The 13,742-nt window shown below is 41.0% G+C and overlaps 1 long non-coding RNA gene across 1 annotated transcript in view; it reads right to left on the minus strand.

Annotated features, from left to right (window-relative positions):
• Window positions 1-8,730: 8,730 nt before the first annotated feature.
• Window positions 8,731-13,742, minus strand: part of LOC137637088 (uncharacterized) — a 29,813-nt gene continuing 24,801 nt past the window's right edge. The window contains exon 4 of the long non-coding RNA XR_011043380.1: window positions 8,731-8,872. This is a non-coding gene — a long non-coding RNA (uncharacterized lncRNA). The remainder of the gene's footprint in view (window positions 8,873-13,742) is intronic.

Consider the following 13,742-nt stretch of genomic DNA (forward strand, 5'->3'; position numbering starts at 1 on the left):
CTAGTAATAATAGTAATAAAAGTCTTAAGCCAGTTGAATGGACTTCCATCCATAGTAATGTGAGTCTCCCTATGTAAAGAACATAGTTTGTATTTTTGTGTAGAAACAAATCACAACTTTGTAAATACTGTAATTTGTATTTTTTCAATATTAATCTTACCCGATGATCATGTAGCTGTCAACTCTGTTGCCCGACAGAAATCTACGGTCGGGATACGCCAGCGATCGCTATACAGGTGGGGGTGTACACAACAGCGCCATCTGTGAATAGGTACTCAAGTACTTCTTGTCAACAAGAACTCAATTTTTCCTCTGTCGTGCCTCCGACAAGACTTACTAATACGCCGTCCCTAACTGGATTTGTTTTCACAACTTTTTGGTGAAGTACACTATTCCAGTTTTGAGCTTTCGCTATGCAGGGGTTTTATCTTCATTTCAAACTTGAACTCGTTTTGGATAGATTTTTTTATGGTGACGAAGAGAGTATGGACTCTTTCACTTTTAAATGGCCGACCCTTCCCTTAGACGGAAGTGTTGGTGTCGAAGAGAGTATAGACTCTCTTTCACTTTTTATGACCCACCCTTCCCTTAGACGGAAGTGTGTTTAGGTTTTTGGTAATTTTGCTTAACAAAGTTATAGATTTATTTTATATCTCTCCGCCATTTATAGGCCTCTTCGATTAACTTTCCATTTATTATAAACTTATAAAAATTAATTTTTATGTTTGTTTATATGCGACCTTTCCTAATAGTAGGCGGTCCTTACTTGGAACCGAAGTTAATTAACATTGAGCCCGTCATATCGTTTTTCCTGTTAAGAATTTATGCTATTTTAATTTTAATGTTTTTGAAAGAATTTCTTTGATAGTCTCGTACTGTTTTCAAAGTTGAACTAAAGTTTTGTTTAGTCTCCGCAGTTGTTGACGTTCAGAACGTTCAACTTGCGCTCTATCGTTACGATAGAGAGAGAGTATTTCACGGTTTCACGTTGCAGTAAGAGTAAACCGATTCTAGCGTTTCGTTCATTCTTTCTTAGCTTAAATGGTTTTAATTCTAATAAAGGAACTTTTTATTTGGGAAACCTTTCAGTTTTTTTCCTTTAACAAATAATATGTTTTAACGATATATATAATTGGGCTCATCTCTCAGGTTCTAAGTCAAGAGAGAGAGAGAGAGAGAGATAGAGACGGAGGGAGAGAGAGGAGGATAAACGTTTCGTTCAAGCGGGTAACGTTGTTCTCGTTTTTTACTCTTCTCCCTAGTCGCTATAGGGGAAGAAGGTAAAACGTTTCTAGAGTTTTATTCTTGTTCCCAGGCTTTATGCGGTGAGAGATTTTAAACGTAGTTTATTTGATCTAGTGTTTAGTCTCTTTTCCAGCCACTGAATTCTTTATCTTTCATTATGTTTTTCTGTTACATTGTAATACTGTTTTCGCAATTACTACCTTTTAATGAAGGATAGGATTGCGTGTTTCAGGTACAAACCACTTAAAGTTTCGAGTTCAGTGAAATAAGTGCAAACAGAAAATCAAAAGTGATAAAGTGATATGCGCAAAGTGTTACAGTGTTGCGTTCGAGGGTTCGTCTGTTCGTGCCAGTTGTTCACCTAGTCCGATACCTCTTACAAGCTCCCAAGCCCAGGGGAGAAGTAATGTCGAAGGACTTATGGGTTCCACAGGCCTTGATCGACGAACAGACGTTTCCCTCCGTGGTTTCGGGTGTATCTACACACGTTGCCGACGTGATCACCCCACCCACACAAAGACGAGAGAGCCCATTTATTCCTCGTCTGCGGAAGAGGTTTCTCGCAGAAACCATGGACCAAATCTTGCAGCTTTTAAGTGCAAGTCGGTCCCTTCCGCGCAAGTCCAACGGCCTAGGTGTAGCCACTGGGTCAGTTCGGACTCGCTGCAGTACGACAACTGCACACCTCCCAAGAGAGGCAAGGTGGTACCGCAACAGGCAGTAACTCCGTCTGTTGCCGCACCAGCTGTTTTAGACCCTCAGTCACAACGGACAGTAGCTCCGTTTGTTGTTGTCTTTCATAGACCCTAGTGGTCCATGCTGCAGACTATACAGTCTCAGCTTGCTCCTTCATGCAGGAGTATCGTGCTGGAAGGTTGACAATGCACCTGTTAACCTACAACCCGCCGAGGTTGTGCGCTCAGCAGATACTGCGGCTGCCTGCTCCCACCCTCCACCTGTGAGAGCTCCACCACCGATGCGCAGTCCACCCTGCCAGACGCATGTTCTTGCTGCACCATCTGCTAACATGCGTGAGCTACCGCATCAGCAGTGGGAAGGTTCTGTAGAGCTGCCGGGTTCCAGCACTATGCGGCATTCTCCGCAGCCCATGCAGCATGCTCTGCATACCTTACAGCATGCTCCGCATACCATGCAGCATGAGCCGCATACCTTACAGCATGCTCCGCATACCATACCGCATGCTCCTCAACCCACCGCAGCCCCTCCCACGCACCAGCACTCTGCTTTTGTTGTTGCCAGCTCCCACACTCCGACTGCGGAGAAGGTTGACGATGCACCCGTGGGCCTACACCTCCCACGGTTGTGCGCCCGGCATGGCTTCCTGCTCTCACACTCTTGTTGTGAGAGCTCCTCCACCCATGCACAGTCAACCCTGCCAGATGTATGATGACTCCCACACACAGAGCACTCCGTTGCCGTGCGTGAGCTACCACAAGCTGCCGTGTTTTGACACGGTGTGTCAGCCTCCGCAACACACTGTGGTTACCGCCACTCGCCAGCAGCAAACTAGTCAGTCAGGAGTTGAGGCTTCCCCACACAACTTTGGTTGTTGCCAACTCACAGACTGTCATACAGTTACATGACGTTGCCTTCTGGTCTGCTACTTATACATCAGTGCTGTATGTCCTCACACTCCTGTTGTGGTTAACAGTTCAGTTTTTGACAGTTCACAGACTGTCAAGCAGTTTCATAACGTTGCCTTCTGGTCTGCTGCTTTTGCACCAGTGAAACCCTCACTGAGAGAACCTAGCTTTTCTCGGATATGGTTCCTGTAGATGAGAAAGTGCTGTTCTCCCTCCTTCTGATATTCCCTTGAGGACTCTGTCATTTGGAGAGGAGCCTTAAGCTGCTTAGCCTCCTATGGACTTTTATTTAAGCATAACATGCTTCCAGGGAGGGTAAATGGTTCCGCTTCAGTCGCTAACCCCGTCTGTTGCCACACCTGCTCCCATAGACCTTGGGCTTTGTTGCAAGACATGCAGTCCAAGCTTAGTCCTTGATAGAGGATTTTTTACGGAGAAGACCCTTCTTGCCAACGACCTTCCTACCGGTTGGTTGTACGCCCTGTTGACGCTGAGGTATCCTACTCACGTCCGCCAGTTGAGATGGTTCCTCCACCGGTGCGACCCAGTGTGGGTTGCCAGTCGCACGTTGATGTTATGCTACTCTCGGAGGTGGTTGTGGACGTTCAGTGTGTCACTGGGAAGACGTTCAACAACCAGCAGAGGTGACTTGTTGTGACGCAGTGCGGCAACCTCAGCAACCCGATAAGGGGTTGTCTGTACTACCCAGACAGTCTAGACAGTTTCGGGTTGTCGCTGTACTTCCTCGCTTCCCCATGGTTGACAGTTCACAGACTGTGCAGCAGTACCATGATCTTGTGTCCGGCTCCGTCACGCATCCACCAGTGCGACCGGATTCAGCGAGTCAGACGTTGCCCACTCCGTTGCCGTTTCCTCATCAGTTTCGGATGAGGAACCCTCTGATGAGGACATGGCTGAACAAGAAGATCAATCCCCAGCCCTGCTATCCATCCAGAAGATGCTGAAGAAGGAATACGGCCCTGTCAGGCTGTGGATGAGTCTGGTTAGGACACTGTCATCCGTGGTGCATTTGGTGTCACTTGGAAGACTACACCTCCGTCCTCTTCGGTTTCATCTAGCTCTTCACTGAAAAAGGACAAGACGCTAGAAGCAGTCTCGATCCCGGTTTCCGGAAGATAAGTCTGGTCTAACCTGAGGAAAGGACTTTATCAACCTTTTATAGGGTCTTCCCCTGACTGTTCAGACTCCCAACCACGTTCTCTTCTCAGACGCATCGGACGTAGGCTGGGGTGCGACCTTAGGCGGTAGGGAATGCTCGGGATTATGGAACTCGCGTCAAAGGACAATGCATTTTAACTGCAAGAAGCTTCTGGCAGTAAGTCTGACCTGGAAAAGCTTCAGGTCTCTCCTTCAAGACAAAGTAATGGAGGTCAACACGGACAACTCCCTGCTTTGATGTTCATCTCCTAGCAAGGAGGGACCTACTCTCTGACATGGTGCGAGTTCGCTAGTGACCTCCTCTCCTGTTCAACAGGTCTAGACTTTTCACTAGTAACAAATTTCTTCCAAGGCAACTTGAATGTCTTAGCAGTTTGTCTCAGTAGGAAGGGACAATAATTCCAACATATTAGACCCTCCACAGAGATGTATGCAAGAGACTTTGGGTCACCTGGGGCCATCCAACCATAGATCTCTTCGCAACCTCGATGTCCAAGAGGCTCTCAACAGACCCAGCAGTGGTTCTTTTAGATGCCTTTCTATTAGATTAGTCTCATCTAGATCTATATGCATTCCCTCCGTTCTAGTTTGTCAACAAGGTACTGCAGAAGTTCGCCTCTCACGTTGGGACAAAGTTGACACTAGTTACTTCCCTCTGGCCCGCGAGAGAATAACTTACCGAGGTACTTCGATGGCTAGTAGACGTTCCCAGAACTCTTCCCCTAAGGGTGGACCTGCTACGTCTGCCACGCGTAAGAAGGTACTCCAAGGCCTCCACGCTCTTCGTCTCACTGCCTTCAGAGTATCGAAAGACTCTCGAGAACTAGAGGTTTTTCGAAGGAGGCAACCAGAGCGATTGTTAGAGCAAGGAGAACATCCACCCTTAGAGTCTACCAATCGAAGTGGGGAATCTTCCTAAACTGGTGCAAGTCAGTTTCCGTATCCTCGACCAGTACCTCTGTAACTCAAATAGCTGACTTCCTCTTATATCTGAGAAAAGAGCGATCTCTTTCAGCTCCCACTTTCAAGGGTTACAGAAGCATGTTGGCATCAGTCTTCCGTCACAGAGGCTTAGATCTTTTTAACAATAAAGATCTACAGGACCTCCTTAAGTCTTTTGAGACCACGAAGGAGCGTCGTTTGGTTACACCTGGTTGGAATTTAGACGTGGTTCTAAGATTCCTTATGTTAGACAGGTTCGAACCACTTCAATCAGCCTCCCTGAAAGATCTCACCTTTAATACTCTTTTCCTGATATGCTTTACCAGCTAAAAGAGTCAGTGAGATTCATGCCTTCAGCAAGAACATCGGATTTTCATCCGAAACGGCTACATGTTCTACATCTTGGTTTTCTAGCCAAACACGAGCTGCCTTCTCGGCCTTGACCGATATCGTTCGTTATTCCAAACTTATCGATATGGTTGGAAATGAACTAGAAAGAGTATTATGTCCTGTAGAGCTCTTAAGTTCTATTTTAAAAACCTTTATGAGGCCCGTCTGAAGCTTTATGGTGTTCAGTTAAGAATTCATCTTTGCCTATGTCAGAGAATTCTTTATCCTATTATTTTCAGACTGTTAATACGAGAAGCTCATTCCCTTCTGAATGAGGAAGACCAAGCTTGGCTGAAGGTAAGGACACACGAAGTTAGAGCTATCACAACTTCCGTGACCTTTTAATAAAATAGATCTCTGCAAAATATTTTCGACGCAACCTTTTGGAAAAGCTAATCAGTGTTCGCGTCTTTTATCTTAAGAATGTCCAGTCTCTTTACGAGAACTGCTACACTCTGGGACCATTCGTAGCAACGAGTGCAGTAGTGGTGGGGGCTCCACCACTACAATTCCCTAATTCCAGAACCTTTTTAATCTTTCTCTTGAAATATTTCTGGGTTGTCCGGAAGGCTAAGAAGCCTTCCGCATCCTGGTTGATTTGGCGGGTGGTCAAATTCTTTCTTGAGAAGCGCCTAGATTAGAGGTTATGATGAGGTCCTTTAGTATGGGTTGCAGCCCTTAATACTTCAGCACCTAGGAGTCGCTCAGCATCCTAAGAGGATCGCTAGGCTCAGTAAGGAAGACGTACTTAAAAAGGCAGAGTAATGGTTCAAGTCGACTTCCTTACCAGGTACTTATTTATTTTATGTTTGTTATTTTGAATAACGGCTAAAATAAGATACGGGATACTTAGCTTCTTTGTTAACATGTATGCTGGTCTCCACCCACCACCCTGGGTGTGAATCAGCTACATGATCATCGGGTAAGATTAATATTGAAAAATGTTATTTTCATTAGTAAAATAAATTTTTGAATATACTTACCCGATGATCATGAATTTAAGGACCCGCCCTTCCTCCCCATAGAGAACCAGTGGACCGAGGAGAAAATTGAGTTCTTGTTGACAAGAAGTACTTGAGTACCTATTCACAGATGGCGCTGTTGTGTACACCCCCACCTGTATAGCGATCGCTGGCGTATCCTGACCGTAGATTTCTGTCGGGCAACAGAGTTGACAGCTACATGATCATCGGGCAAGTATATTCAAAAATTTATTTTACTAATGAAAATAACATTTTAAACATCTGACTTACCCGGTAGTTATTCATCTTTTCTAATATGTTATTCAGCTTCATATGGGGGATATCCTTTAACCCTTTTACCCCCAAAGGACGTACTGGTACGTTTCACAAAAGCCATCCCTTTACCCCCATGGACGTACCGGTACGTCCTTGCAAAAAAATGCTATAAAAATTTGTTTTTCATATTTTTTGATAATTTTTTGAGAAAATTCAGGCATTTTCCAAGAGAATGAGACCAACCTGACCTCTCTATGACAAAAATTAAGGCTGTTAGAGCAATTTAAAAAATATATACTGCAAAATGTGCTGGGAAAAAAATAACCCCTTGGGGGTTAAGGGTTGGAAATTTCCAAATACCCTGGTGGTAAAAGGGTTAAAATTATAAAATTTATTTCAGAACATACGCTTTATTCATATAGCAAGCCGTACATACCTCCCTACATATGGTCTTGGCTGCAATAAATGGGAAATATATTTCTCTTTTTTTTGCAGCTGGCAATCTAGATTCTGGCTTATGTAGCAATATTGGGTCAGTATTGAAATTAATATTATGAAATTTTGCTTTTAAATAACTAATATTTAGTCATTGTTTAAAGTTTTAACTAATGTAAATGGAAGAACTCATGATGGGCCAGTACTCCTTTTATAAGATTATCCAGTTACAGTAGATTGCTGTAGGGTGTAAAGAGTATATTCTCTACCTTTGGAATTTATCTATACTGTTACGGACTTTTATACCCTGTTAACCCTTTTACCCCCAATGGACGTAGTGGTACGTTTCACAAAACTCATCCCTTTACCACCTTGGACGTCCTTGCAAAAAAATGCTATTTAAATTTTTTTTTTTGCATATTTTTGATAACTTTGAGAAACTTCAGGCATGTTACAAAAGAATGAGACCAACCTGACCTCTCTATGATGAAAATTAAGGCTGTTAGAGCAATTTAAAAATAAAAGGGTTAATACCATTGCTTGACTGTAGTGCTCACACAGAATTATTGTTCTTACTAAACTGTTCCTGTAAATATTAATAGGAAATTTTACAACTTGTAGGAAACCGAAGAACTGATTATCAAGTATTTCTAGAAATGTTTACCTATTTACTCGTGCATCCAAAAACAAGAAAAATCAATACAAATTACCTTTCGTGAGACCTGGTTTGGAAAAAAAATTGCTTCTCATTCCACTCTACTCCATTGCTTGATAAATATATACATATATAGTAAAAATACATACTAAATTTTCTTGCTGTTTGCACAATATGTAGTATGTTGTTTCCCCTGGTTAGTTTATCAACCCACTGATGGAGGAATTCATTGTTGACAAATTCTTGTAGCCTCCTGTCCCTCTGTGTTTGATGTAGAATTCAGGGTCCCAGTTTACTTGTTGAAAAGGAATGGTTGAGTGAAAGTCAATTTTTACCCATAATCCATTTTCAAACATTAGGAAAAATAAGTTCATCTAACCCACCTCACAGACAAAACTTCAAAAACATTTTAAGGTAATTTCTAAAATAATTTACTTCCATTTTCTGACCTTTCTCCCTTAATGGTCTAAGTGCAGATTTTTTCTAAAGTACCTAATCCTTAATGGGAAGTTACTGAATGTAGTCTTGTTCTTATGTTCAAAGAAATTAGTAGACTTAATGACAGTATCTTGCAAAGCAAGTTATTTTTATCTTTTTGTGCAGTAGTGTACAGTACACCAAAGTAAAGGTGTCTTTCTGTTACTTGTTTGGTGTCAAGTTTCTGTGATTATGATGATATAGATTTATGAATTTCATTCCTTTACATCAGCACAGTATTTTTCCCTGGGAGCTATTGAAGTTCTACACTTTCAATGTGTTAAACATTCTAGAAATAACCTTGCTAATGTATACCTAGGTTTCAAAACATTTTTATCCTGAAAGCATCTCTTAATTAAGAAAAATTCTTTTGGCAGAGCTCTGCGAGTGTAGCAATGTGGCTTTGCCTCATGAAACAACTCAATTATGATGCCATGTCACTCTGCCTCCAGTCTTGAAGTAACAGGGAAGAATGAAGTAGTGGAACAAGTTAGGAGTAAAGACGTGTTTACGATATCAAGGTTGAATGACACACGTGAGTACAAAAGTTATTTATTTAGTGATTAGAGACTGCTGGGCAGAGGATGAGTACTGACCGTGCCATTGCACACCCAACTACTGTACTCATATGAACGGTGCACTCAGTATGGCTCTTCATACATCTTGGCCCCAAAATTTATATTGTGATAAGCAATAATATACAGCATCTGAAAAGTAAAAAACGGGCATGAGTATATGATATACATTAAATGTATGTAAAACAAAAAAAATATGAATACAGATAATGGTAAATGAGGTCTGGCTGGACTTGATTAATTATTAAATGTTAATTGTTCCGTAACCGAAATACAAACCACGCTATTTACATAGGGTATTACTTTTATTATTATTATTATTACTATCCAAGCTACAACCCTAATTGGAAAAGCAAGATGCTATAAGCCCAGGGGCTCCAATAGGGAAAAATAGCCCAGTGAGGAAAGGAAATAAGGAAATAAATAACTGAAGAGAACAAATTAACAATAAATCATTCTAAAAAAAGTAATGTCAAAAGAGATATATCATATATAAACTATTAACAACGTCAACAACAAAAATGTCATATATAAACTATAAAAAGACTCATGTCCGTCTGGTCAACAAAAAAGCATTTGCTCCAACTTTGAACTTTTGAAGTTCTACTGATTCAACAACCCGATTAGGAAGATCATTCCACAACTTGGTAACAGCTGGAATAAAACTTCTAGAGTACTGCATAGTATTGAGTCTTATGATGGAGAAGGCCTGGCTATTAGAATTAACTGCCTGCCTAGTATTACGAACAGGATAGAATTGTCCAGGGAGATCTGAATGTAAAGGATGGTCAGAGTTATGAAAAATCTTATGCAACATGCATAATGAACTAATTGATCGACGGTGCCAGAGATTAATATCTAGATCAGGAATAAGAAATTTAATAGACCGTAAGTTTCTGTCCAACAAATTAAGATGAGAATCAGCAGCTGAAGACCAGACAGGAGAACAATACTAAAAACAAGGTAGAATAAAAGAATTAAAACACTTCTTCAGAATAGATTGATCACCGAATATCTTAAAAGACTTTCTCAATAAGCCAATTTTTTGTGCAATTGAAGAAGACACAGACCTTATATGTTTCTCAAAAGTAAATTTGCTGTCAAGAATCACGCCTAAAATTTTGAAAGAGTCATACAAATTTAAAGAAACATTATCAATACTGAGATCCGGATGTTGAGGAGCCACCGTCCTTGACCTACTTACAATCATACTTTGAGTTTTGTTAGGATTCAACTTCATACCCCATAATTTGCACCATGCACTAATTTTAGCTAAATCTCTATTAAGGGATTCACCAACCCCAGATCTACATTTAGGGGATGGAATTGATGCAAAGAGAGTAGCATCATCTGCATATGCAACAAGCTTATTTTCTAGGCCAAACCACATGTCATGTGTATATAGTATGAAAAGTAATGGGCCAAGAACACTACCCTGTGGAACACCGGATATCACATTCCTATACTCACTATGGTGCCCATCAACAACAACTCTTTGAGATCTACTACTTAAAAAATCAATAATAATGCTAAGAAACGACCCACCCACTCCCAACTGTTTCAGTTTGAAAACAAGGGCCTCATGATTAACACGGTCAAAGGCAGCACTAAAATCAAGGCCAATCATACGAACTTCCCGACCACAATCAAGGGATTTCTGTACTGCATTGGAGATTGTAAGAAGGGCATCACATGCTCCAAGGCCTTTCCGAAAACCAAATTGCAAACTAGGGAATAGATGATTACCTTCAGCAAACCTATTAAGACGTTTTGCCAGAAGACGTTCAAAAACTTTAGATAATATGGGAGTTATGGAAATTGGGTGGTAATCAGTGGGACTTGAGCTACCACAAACACATTTACATAGAGGAGTAACATTACCAATTCTCCAACAAGTGCTAAAAGCTCCTCTTCTTGCTTACTTGCGTAAAATAACAGATAACTTTGGAGCTAAGAAATCTGCTGTCTTTATTAAAAACAAAGGAAAAATACCATTTGGGTCTACACTTCCATAAGCATCAAGGTCCATCAACAGAGCTTTAATCTCACGAGATCGAAAAGCTAAACTAGTTAGTTTAGCCTCAGGAAAACAGGAATGAGGAAGTTCAAGTTTTTCATTACTCTGTTTACTGTCAAAAACATCAGCCAAAAGGGTTGCCTTTTCCTTTGGACAGTGAGTGACTGAGCCATCTGGTTTAAGTAAAGGAGGAACTGTTGCATCTACACCAAAGAGTGCAGATTTAAGGGTAGACCACCATTTATGTTCCTGAGTTGTACCAGAGAGGGTTTCTTTTATGATTAAATTGTACTCCTTTTCAGTTGAGGCATAAACTCTCTGAGCAAAAGCTCGAAGTTGAGTATAGTTGTTCCAGGTCAAATCTGATCTGTTACCCTTCCAAAGGTGATAGGCCTCCTGCTTCTCCAAATAAGCACGTCTACAATCATCATTGAACCACGGTTTGTCCTTCATTCGGTACCTTAGCACACGAGAAGGGATACGCCTATCAATTATGTTGACTAGATTCTCATTCAAAGGGACAACAGGATCTACACTATTATATAATTGTGACCAATTCAAGCACAAAAGATCATGCAAAATCCCATTCCAGTCTGCTTGGGATTTCATATAAATTTTACAAGAATATGATATATCAGGGACAGGCTGCTCAGTCTTCACTAATAATGAAATCAAGGCATGATCAGAAGTCCCGACTGGAGAACCAACCTTACTAGTTATAACGCCAGGGGAGTCAGTGAATACGAGGTCCAAGCAATTACCAGACCTGTGAGTAGCTTCATTTATGATTTGCTCACAGCCTGATTCTGAGGCAAAGTCTAAAGCTCTTAAGCCATGGCGATCGGTAGGAGAGATAGAACTCAACCACTCCCTATGGTGAGCATTAAAACACCAACAAAGACAAACGAAGCCTTTCTATCAACTTCTTGTATCTTAGCCATAATGGTAAGAAGACAATCAAAGATAGAATCATCCATGTCTGGATTCCGGTAGATTGAACACAAATAAAAGTTGTTATGCCTGCCACAAACTTTTATTACCTGAATCTCATGACATCCACATTGATAGCAGGACTTATGAGAAGCAGGGTACTCGGTCCTAATATACACCGCCATTCCCCTGGCCCTAGGAATGGAATCACGTTTCAGCATTATTGGCTTCTTAAAACCAGTTATAAGGAGCTCAGATGAGTGCCTCATATTAGAAACCAAAGTTTCTGAGCACAAAAGAATATCATACCGTCTGGACGCAACTGTAAGGTCTCGGATATTTGCATGAAGACCACGAATATTGCAATACAGAAGACGACATTGACGAAATCTAGGACGTACTGGTCCCGGATTTTGCTCAATGTCTCCAGACAGCATAAGAATTAATAGAAATAAAAAAGAGACATCATACTTAAAAACTAGATTAACAAGAATTAAAACAAAAACAATATGTACAGAATAATAATAAAAGTGATTGATGATATCCATAGACTATAGTAAAAAGTCGGAAAAACTGGTCAACATGGAGGAGCCGATACACCATGCAAGGCTAAATACCCTCCAGGATAGCCACTTCAACTGAAGGGAGGACAGTAAGGATGGTTTTGAGAAGAAAAAATCAGAAAAAGGAAAAGACAACCTCTTGATAAACCACCAGGCATCCATGGCCCTTCTATTAAGCCTGCCCAACACACCATTTCAAAAAAACAAGAGGAAGAAAAAAAAATAAGATAGAATAGTGTGCCCGAGTGTACCCTCAAGCAAGAGAACTCTAACCCAAGACAGTGGAAGACCATGGTACAGAGGCTATGGCACTACCCAAGACTAGAGGACAATGGTTTAATTTTGGAGTGTCCTTCTCCTAGAAGAGCTGCTTACCATAGCTAAAGAGTCTCTTCTACCCTTACCAAGAGGAAAGTACACTGAACAAATTGCAGTGCAGTAAATTAACCCCTTGGTGAAGAAGTGTTAAGTATCTCATTGTTGTCAGATGTATGAGGAAAGACGAGAATATGTAAAGAATAGGCCAGACTATTCCGTGTAAGTGTAGGCAAAGAAAATATAAGCCGTGACTAGAGAGAGGGGTCCAATGCAATACTGTCTGGCCAATCAAAGGATCCAATACCTCTCTAGTGGTAGTATTTGAGCTTTTATTAAAGAATTTTGAGCAAAAATATAAATGCTCGCAGAATCAACATGTGAGGCCATGCCAGCAATGATGGGAACATTTATATAATACTGTATACAAAACAAATTCAAAATACAGCCTCGTAATAAAGATCTTGGGAAAAAAATAAAATTTTTTCAAAATGTGTGTTCCCCCTTCACTATTAAATCAGTCAACCAGGCTGCTATTGGTTTGGGGCTCTTAGGCTGTAAAGGAACTGTACTAGGAGCAACATTAATTGCTCTTATTCGGGCACATTAAGGTGTCTCCTAATTATGAGCAATAACTGCACCCATAACTACCTAATTTAATTATACATTGATGGTTCAAAATGGCTTCAGTTACTACATCTATCCAGAAATAGATTAGAGGCTTGATTCTGAACCCTCACTTTGTTACTCCTGCTGAAGGGGTGTAAGACTCCAAGTGTCTGGTAATCCTGTATGGCTGAGAACACACCATCCCAAACCTTTCTTCTCGTGGAAAGTCGTGCTGGAGACTTGTTAATTGCATTCAGGAGGTAATTCATGTAGTGCAGGATCTAATTTACATGTTTTGCTGTCTAACAACAGCTTCTGTTCTACTGTATTGGGATAATGGCCTCGCTATGATTCCTCCCCCACCTGCAGCACATTTACTCACTAACATACTTCCGTAGGGGGTTACTTACTTTACTTAGGACTGCTTTTCTGGTATACAGCTCTGGAACCCTACTCTCTACAGTACCTTCCCATTCATTTTATTGTATACATTCCAAGGAATTAAACCATCTTTAATTATTCTCATGTCAACACGATTTGTTGGCTGCACAATATGTAGCAATTCTTT

The sequence above is a fragment of the Palaemon carinicauda genome, unplaced genomic scaffold, assembly GCF_036898095.1.
Source record: "Palaemon carinicauda isolate YSFRI2023 unplaced genomic scaffold, ASM3689809v2 scaffold528, whole genome shotgun sequence".
NCBI classification, from domain to species: Eukaryota; Metazoa; Arthropoda; class Malacostraca; order Decapoda; family Palaemonidae; genus Palaemon; species Palaemon carinicauda.